An 8,571-nucleotide genomic window follows, 5' to 3' on the forward strand; every position below is an offset into this window, starting at 1 on the left:
TCTTTCCCTAAATCTAACACCTTTAATTGATTTCCGCACATTTCCCAAGTTTCTGCTAATATAAAATAGCAAAATGTTGTAATTCTTTGGGTCAAACTCTGTATTTGAGTTTCAGAACTGGGGAAGAAGGAGAGAACACGTTAGAGGCGATGGTGTGACATGACAGTGGGGAAAGTCCAGGCAGTTGATGAGTGGCAGAGCCCTGGCCTGGGAGCAGTTCCAGCAGCCTCTGCGCTGAGGAGTCTGCAAGCAGGCCTGCCAGCACGCCTAGCAGAAAGCAATGATTGTTCACAGCCAGGACAATTTTGAGATCACAGCACTCAGGCTTAATTAAAAAGTATCAAAATATTTGAATTCCATTTGCAACAAGCTGATACTCCAGTATTCATGTGAAAGAAAATCTAGTAAAACTAAGAGAGCACGTGCTTTTGTTAATCCATGGGTTCGGACTCTTGTTTTCTTAACCTTGAGATGTTTTTTGGCCACTGAAAGGAAATTCCTAACCCTCTGATTATGGCTTGAAGTAAGAATTTACCTATTTTTCTTTGTTTACTTTCTAAATAATCTCCGCTTTATAGCAGTTTTAATTTCACAGAAAATGCAGAACTCCCCTTGTCACACCGGCAGCCCTCGGCAGGACCGAATCTCCCACAATGAGCATCTGAAACCAGAAAGTCATACTTGAAATAATTAGTAAATCCGAATTGACCCAGCATTACTGTGCAAGCAGCACACTTTGTGTTACTGTTCCCTCTTTGTGATATGTGGGTGGACAAGTGAGTAATGACGTAGAACCCCATAAACCGCACATCATCCTGAGCTCTTCCAGTACACTGAAAACCTACCTACCGACAAGACCAAGGTAATCTCTTCACTGTCTATTAGTTTGCCTTCTCCATAGCTCATGCAGTTGGAATCACAAGTTAGGTCGTGTCATTTCAGGTTGACTTACTATACTTAGTAACATACACTTAAATTTACTCTACGTGTTTCCATCACTGAATAGCTTACTTACCAAGCACCGTGTAGTATTCTGCCATCTAACTATACTGGAGTTTAAAAATCTTCACCCATTGAGGGGCATCTTCATGCTAACCAAGTTTGGCAGCACAGAACAAAGCTACTACATACATACATCTGCAGGAATTTTGTACACATAAAATTTCAGTTTCTTTGGGTAGATACCAAGAAGCAAGGTTACTGGATCACATGAAATTATAGATATAATTTTGTGAGGAACTGCCAAGCTGTTTTCCAAAGTGAATGTATCTCTTGCAATTATACCACCAACGAATGGGAACTCTTTTGTCCCTCTTCTCTCTAGCATTTGCTGGTATCTGCTCTGGATTGTATGCATTCTAAGGTGTGTGCAGTGGTGTCACATGACTGTTTCCATTTGCAATGCCTTAATGACATATGAAGCAGAGCATCTTTCCATGTATTCATTCTCCATTTGTTTTTAGTGAAGTGTCTGATCATATCTTTGAATACTTTTAATCTTTTTAATATATGTAATTAAATGTTCTTTATACATTTTACCTATTTTTACATGTTTAATTATCATACAATGTGATAGGTTTCCTTCTGGCATTTTCCTGCATACTTAGTTGTGGCTGTTCCCCCCACACGCATTCTTTTGCTCAGTCTCCACCGTTGCCCTCCCTGCTCTGCCCTTCTAGACCAACATTCAGCTTTCCATTTTCATACCACAGTGTTCTGTTACGATCCCTGCCCTACTGTCCTTAAAACCCCTTTTAGTCCTCTGAGAGGCCCCTTTTGTTTCCTTGACCTTACACTCACTCCCACATAAATACACACATTTAACAATCAGAAGCAAGATTTTACATGTAAGAGGGAACATGTGCTATGTGTCTTTTTGAGCCTAAGTCACTTCTCTTGATTTATATTTTCCAATTGCATCATTTCTTTTGCAAATTTAATTTTTTTAAGGCTGAATAAAATTCCATTGTGTATATATACCACATTTTCATTATCCATTCATCTACTGATTGACATGTAGGCAGATTCTATTTCCTAATTATAATAAATAGAGCAGCAATAGAGTTAAATGCATAAGTGTCTCTGTAGTAAGCTGTAAAGTGCTTTGGGTACATGGCCAGGACTAGCGTGTCTGGATCATACGATGTTTTACTTTTAGTTTTTTGAAAACTTTCACACTGATTTCCATAGTGGCTACACCAGTTTATACCAACAGCAAGTAAGGCTTCCTCTTTCCAACCAGTTTTGTCAGCATTTGTTTTCATTTTTTTCCTTGATTATAAACATTCTGACCAGTGTCAGAGAGAAGTTCTAAATAGTTTTAATGTGTATTTCCCCAATGACTAAGGATATTGAACATTTTAAAAGCTACTTATCGACCATTTGAATTTCTTCTTTTGAATATTGCCTATCCATGTCATTGGCCCATTTATTGACTGACTAAGCTTTTTGTTGTTATCTATTTTTCACAGTTCTTTATATATTCTACATTTTAATCCCATATATGAAATATGCTGGCAAGGATTTTTTTCCCTTTCTGTTGTTTCTCAGTTTACTCTGCTGACAGTGTCTGCTGCTGTAAAGAAGTTTCTGTTTTTTGTTTCTGTTTTGTTTTTGGAACAGGCTCTCCCAGTAGCTTCCAGTTGGCCTGGAACTCACTATGTAGACTAGGATGGGCTGGATCTCACAGAGAAGCCTGCCTGTGCCTCTTGAGTGCAGGGATTAAAGGCATGTGCCAGCACACCTGACTTTGTAAAGAAGTTCTTGATTTCATGGAATCCTATTTGATAAATTCTTCTAAGGGTGTGCGCCCTGGTAGATTGACCACACTCCAAGGGAGAATCAACTACACCATGAGTATTTGAGCAGGAGGATACAAGGTTGGGTGTGTAAGGAGGTGGGAGGAGGTGGAGCAGTAAGAGGAACATATGAACAATGAGAATACATTACATGAAATCCTCAAAGAATTACTAAAAATATTTTTAAAAAGAATTTTCTAGGCACTGGGTGCTCATTCCTTTGTAAATTAATCAACTCATATAAAATATATATAAAAAGAATTCTCTGCAGGACTGATTTAGCTGTTATGAATCATGTTTGTCTAGAAATATTCTTATTTTTCCATGTATTTAAATAGATATTAGTGGGTATTGAATTTTCTGGATGATCATAATCTGCAGACTGAAGAACTCTTGGAAGCAGTGGCAGTGCTCCTACACAGATTCTATAATCTGCTCCAGTGCACTGTGTCATGATGTCCTGGCCGTGTGCCCCTGCTTGCCTGACTTCTAGGCTTCTGTCACTCACATACTGGAACACTGGCTTAAGAAATATTCTGTATACTTAAATGAGGCTGGACTACAGTGTGCTATGACATCACCAAATATGCACAATTCTCTTTGTTTCCTTGGCCACGGTCTATGTGGACAAATCAGGTTGACGACTCGTAGAAGCAGGTATTCAAACTAAGGAAACTCCTTTTCCTTGCAGCCACTGAATAGTGATTGCAAAATATCTGACACTTTACTCAGAATATAAACATCGTTATCATTCTTATCTTGTAGAAATTCCTCAACATGCTTGTCATAGGCTTCATCTTGTCTTTTAACTTTCTGCAACTCTTGATTTTTAAAATGTGCTTGAGTCCTCCCTTTCCCTGTGCCTCCCAGCTCCTCAAAGAGCTCATTATTAAGGAACCATCTGCCGTGAACCCAATGAACTTAGCATTATTCTGAGAAAATGTCTGAATCTTATTCTGTGCCAGTGGCCTTAACGAGAGCCTCACACATTAAGTGCCATATCTTTGTAAGGTATTCAGGACCGTGGACTGGTACATACTCCAGGAGAGGAGGCATGGACTCTGCTACCTCCACTCAAACAACCATCATAGAAATAAAATTTCAGTAGAGGGACCATCAGTTTGAAAACCTGTTCAGTGTATACCACGAATCCTTCCTTCTTTAATTCCTTAACATAGCAAACCAACATTTGGTGAGCAGTTGATTTTTCTTCCAGAACTGCAGCTTTAACACCAAAACTTTGATGATCTCTAAGGTTCATAAGTTCCCAACTGCCATCATTACACATATTGTCATGTCTTGAGTATCTAAAAGGGTGACTACCAGCTTAATTGAAGTTGTCTTTATTAACAGTCCCATAGCCACTGGATGGTATGGCTGAAATTGTTTTCCAAGGATTTTGCACATTTTGATCCATGCTGAGTGTAGTGGTTTGAATGAAAATGTCCCCCATAGGCTCCAAGTATTTGGATGTTTTTGTCCCCAGTTGGTGGTGCTCTTTTGGGAGGTTTTAGAAGGTATGGCCATGTTGGAGGCCATCACTGTTTTGTTTTTTTTTTTAAGCATTTTTATTGAATTTTTGCGATTTCCATAAAATATAACTTGATGACATTTATATCTCCTCTCCCATCCACACGTCCCCACACTAACGTCCCTACTCAATTCAGTGTACTCTCTCTGTATAATAAAGCCTATAGAGTCTAACTTGAATCCCAAAATATTCTCCAGTATGGGTCCATTCACTGGAGCTTGCATAGGACTTGTGCATGCTGTCACCATTGCTGTGAGCTCATATGAGTAACCGACCAGCTGTTTGGAGAGCTCTGGCCCCCACATGGTCCTCCACCACCTCTGGCTCTTACAATCTTTCCACCTCCTCCCCTGCCATGATCCCCGAGTCCTGAGCTCCCTAAGCCTGACAGAGGTGGTCCACTCAGAGATAAGTGCTCTGCAGCCCCCTCCTCCCCACACATTAGAAAGCCCCCTCCTCCCCGCACATTAGAAAGTTTCTGTGTCAATCACCATATGCTGCATAAGGAAACTTCTCCAGTAAGAGTTGAAAGCTGCGTTAATCTTCAACAATGGGTGAGCACCTGATCCAGCACAGTCCATTCTGATCATCCCTCTTGGGACTGGGAGTCAATATTATTATGAGGGTACCACAGCTACATCTCACAGGAGGGGACCACATCTCCAGCTCACAGGAGAGCACCAAAGCTCCAGCTTACAAGAGGGGGCCACAACTCCATCTCACAGGAGGGGTCCATAGCTTCAGCTCACAGGAGGGGACCACAACTTCAGCTCACAGGACAGGACCTCAGCTCCAGCGCATATGAGGGGAACCACAGCTCCAGTACACAGGAGGGACCACAGCGCCAGCTCACAAGAGGGGACCACAGCTCCAGCCCACAGGAGGGGACCACAGCTCCAGCTCACAGTTGGGGACCATAGCTCCAGCTCATGGGAAGGTATCACAGCCCCGGCTCACAGGAGGGGACCACAGCTCCAGGCCACAAGAGGGGACCACAGCTCCAGCTCATGGGAGGGGATCACAGCCCCGGCTCACAGGAGGGGAATCACAGCTCTAGCTCACAGGTGGGGACCACAGCTCCAGCCCATAGGATGGTAAACACAGCTCCATCTCACAGGAGGCGACCACAGCACCAGCTCATGTGAAGGGTCTATGACTCCAGCTCACAGGAGGGGACCTCAGCTCCAGCCCACAAGAGGAACCGCAGCTCCAGTTCTCAGGGGAGGATGCTCCAGCTCATGGGGAGGGACATGACTCCAGCTCATAAGGGATGAGCACAGCTCTAGTTCTCTTTCTTTCCTCAAGTTCTCAGGCTCTCAAACAGAGTTTTCTCTCTATATGTATATATGTACACTCGAGTCCTGCACCTGCAGTGCCCAGGGAGGTCAGAAGAGGGCATTGGTTAAGTTCTCAAGCCTTGCCAGATCTCCAGTCACTCTCTTGCATCCTGTGCCTGACTGAAGATGTAAAGTTTAGTTTCTGCTCCTGATCCAGCCACCTCCAGCCACCATACCTATCTGACATGATGGACTGTAATTCCCCTGGAACCGTAAGCTCAAATAAACTCTTCCTTTTATAAGTTGTTTTGCTCAATGTTTCTATCACAGCAACAGAAAAGTGGCTAATGCACTGAGACCATGTAAAAGATCTGCGGGTCATCTTCCATATCATTGAAGTCTGTCTGGGTCTTCAACAGTAGCTGCATCACATCTGATGCATTCTGCATGAACTCTTCCTTCCCAACAGCCAGACCAGCAAGGCCGATGCACACAGTAATGCTCTTTTCAGCAGTCTCAGTTCTTTCTGGACTGCATTCTCAACAATGAACTGCAGTGATGGCATGAACACGTCACAGTAATGGACAAAGTTTTCTTCTGTACCATCTGCAGGAGAATGGATGGATGCAGCGAATGTCACAATTTGCTCTAAAACTAACTTGGTCCCTTTCTGAATTCACTCTTGAAGTTTGAGTACCATAGTGGAATGCAGATGTTTCACCAGATTATCCAAGTATGGAATAAGCAGAGGTTTGGGACAGTCTTCAGTGAAGTTAATAGAGCAGCTGCCGTGTGGGCCAGCACCCTTTGATTGCAGTGGCCTTCCATGTTCTGAAGCAAAGCTGCAATTGGCTTCTTGTGAAATTTCTTTTGGAAACCAGGTGCAAAATCTGTAAGCATCTGATCCACAGTATTTAAGTTGCATTCAGGACTCTGGGATGAGGCTCCTAAAAGAAAAGTAAGCCAAAATTTACTGTCTCATTAAGAATTCATTCTATCTGCTGGTAGCATCTTTCACTAATGGTAGACAAGGCCAATTATCCTGCATGCAGGAATTTCCAGTCACGATTTTGAAGCATCTGCATAATATGTTCCTTAATCATCGGCAACATGAGCTTTCCACCGAGTCCACAAGCCAACAGGTCTAAAGCACTCTCAACAGCAGCAGCATTGCTATCAAAGTCCTCATCTTCCAGATCAGCATTATTACTAACATCTGAGGAACAGTCTGCAGCAACATTGCTATGCTTTCTTAGCATAGCAGCTGCAGTCTCAGAGAGGGTCATGCTGGTAGCATCTTTCACTAATGGTAGACAAGGCCATTAGTGAAAGATGGCAAGCTCGTGCTCCATACTATTGAAGCTAATGTCTCTACACAACTTTGGACTTTGCTGTAGAGTTGCTTCCAAGCAAGGATATAAATGTTTGGAAAAGTATCTGTGATCTCAAAAAGGGATTTTAGGACTAAGTCAGGATTCCAGTAGCATGAGTCTTTCACAGCCTGTAAAAATCTAGGTAACGAGTCTGAAAAATGCTTGAATGGAGCAACATTGTGCCATTTGCAAGTATAAATACAGCCCTGCAGCTCTAGCAGATAATGTCCTGATCCAAGGATGTTCCTGATCTTGCATACATTGAACTAACATCCATTTGATGACATCTAAATAGTCTTGTTGGTTCCCCCAAATTCCAGTAAAGTTCCAAGATATATGAATGGCAGCTTCCCGGAGTCCCAATGTTTTGTAAGATGACTCAATCAAAAAGGCACTTCAAACCCGCAGGCCACTGGTTATTGCCATGTTCATTTATTAAATTCCTGGCCCATTCTGTCCTAGATTGTGCTTCCATCTGAATAATCTTTAGCAGTTCACTTTTGATGGCAATTTGAGCATCTGATGGAAGAGTTAGATATACCTCATCAAACGCAGAGGTTGAAAGACTTCTTAGGAGAACAGGAGCCATCTGTCTAGCTTGCTCTGAAGCTGTTGTATTTCTGATGGCTTAAGAGGAATGTGATCTTTGACTGGCTTGGGCCATTTTCATAAGTTTCATTTCCCTGTTTCTGGATCACTAATCAGGTTTCCTAGGAGCAGGTAGAGCTGTTGCTCATCTGTGCTATTGTGCTAGGCATGAGAGAGAAGAGGAGATAGCTATGAGGCATGCTGTGGGCTGGCAGGAAAGTTGGAGGCCGGCTTTGTATTTTTGATATCTTGACTGAAAGGTGTCATAGTGAGGTTCTTCCCTGGTCATATCTATTTGGGTTCTGAATGCTTCCAGTGTTTGGATGTCTTTATGTTTGGTAAGTTCTTAGCTACAATTTTATTGAGTAGATTGTGTAGTCATTTGATTTTATGTCAGGTCCTTCTTCTAGCCCAGGGATTCTTAGGTTTTGTCTCTTGAGTGTATCCCAGACGTTTTTGACATTGCGGGCATATTCACTCACTTTTTTCCTGTATATACACCTGTGTATATTATTGTCTAACCCTTTCCCTCGATCCCTGAACTGTGTTCCTCTGCATAGTACTGTCTATTGACACTTCTCCTGCATTCTTTATTTAGCAGATTCATCTTTTCCGTCCCCATCATTTCTCTTTGGTTATTTTTTAGTATCTCAATTTCCCTGATGAAGTTTTCCTCCAGGTTTTCAAATTTTTCTTCCAAGTTACTAATTCTTTCATCCATTCGGTAAACTTTCTTCTCCACGTAGCATTCTTGTCTAGATCCTGAATTAAAACCTTTCATTGTTCATTTAAACTTCCATTTAATTATTTATGTCTTTAAAAGTAGGGCTTTGATATCTTATATCAAGCTGCAGACAAACTTCCTGTGATGCACATACCTCCCCTAAGCCATGCCTGGTGTGTGGGGTGTTGGGAATCTCTCAGCTTTATTCTTCCTGCTATCCCTACTGCCTGTTCTGTTTGGGGTCTGCTACTTCCATCTGCATCTTGTATCAAGTTCCTCA

General features: G+C 42.1%; 1 pseudogene; it reads right to left on the minus strand.

Annotated features, from left to right (window-relative positions):
* Positions 1 to 3,090: 3,090 nt before the first annotated feature.
* LOC103736963 lies at positions 3,091 to 8,348 on the minus strand (annotated as a pseudogene).
* Between the last annotated feature and the right edge of the window lie 223 nt (positions 8,349 to 8,571).

This window comes from Nannospalax galili, unplaced genomic scaffold (genome assembly GCF_000622305.1).
Source record: "Nannospalax galili isolate Female #2095 unplaced genomic scaffold, S.galili_v1.0 scaffold930, whole genome shotgun sequence".
Classification (NCBI taxonomy): Eukaryota; Metazoa; Chordata; class Mammalia; order Rodentia; family Spalacidae; genus Nannospalax; species Nannospalax galili.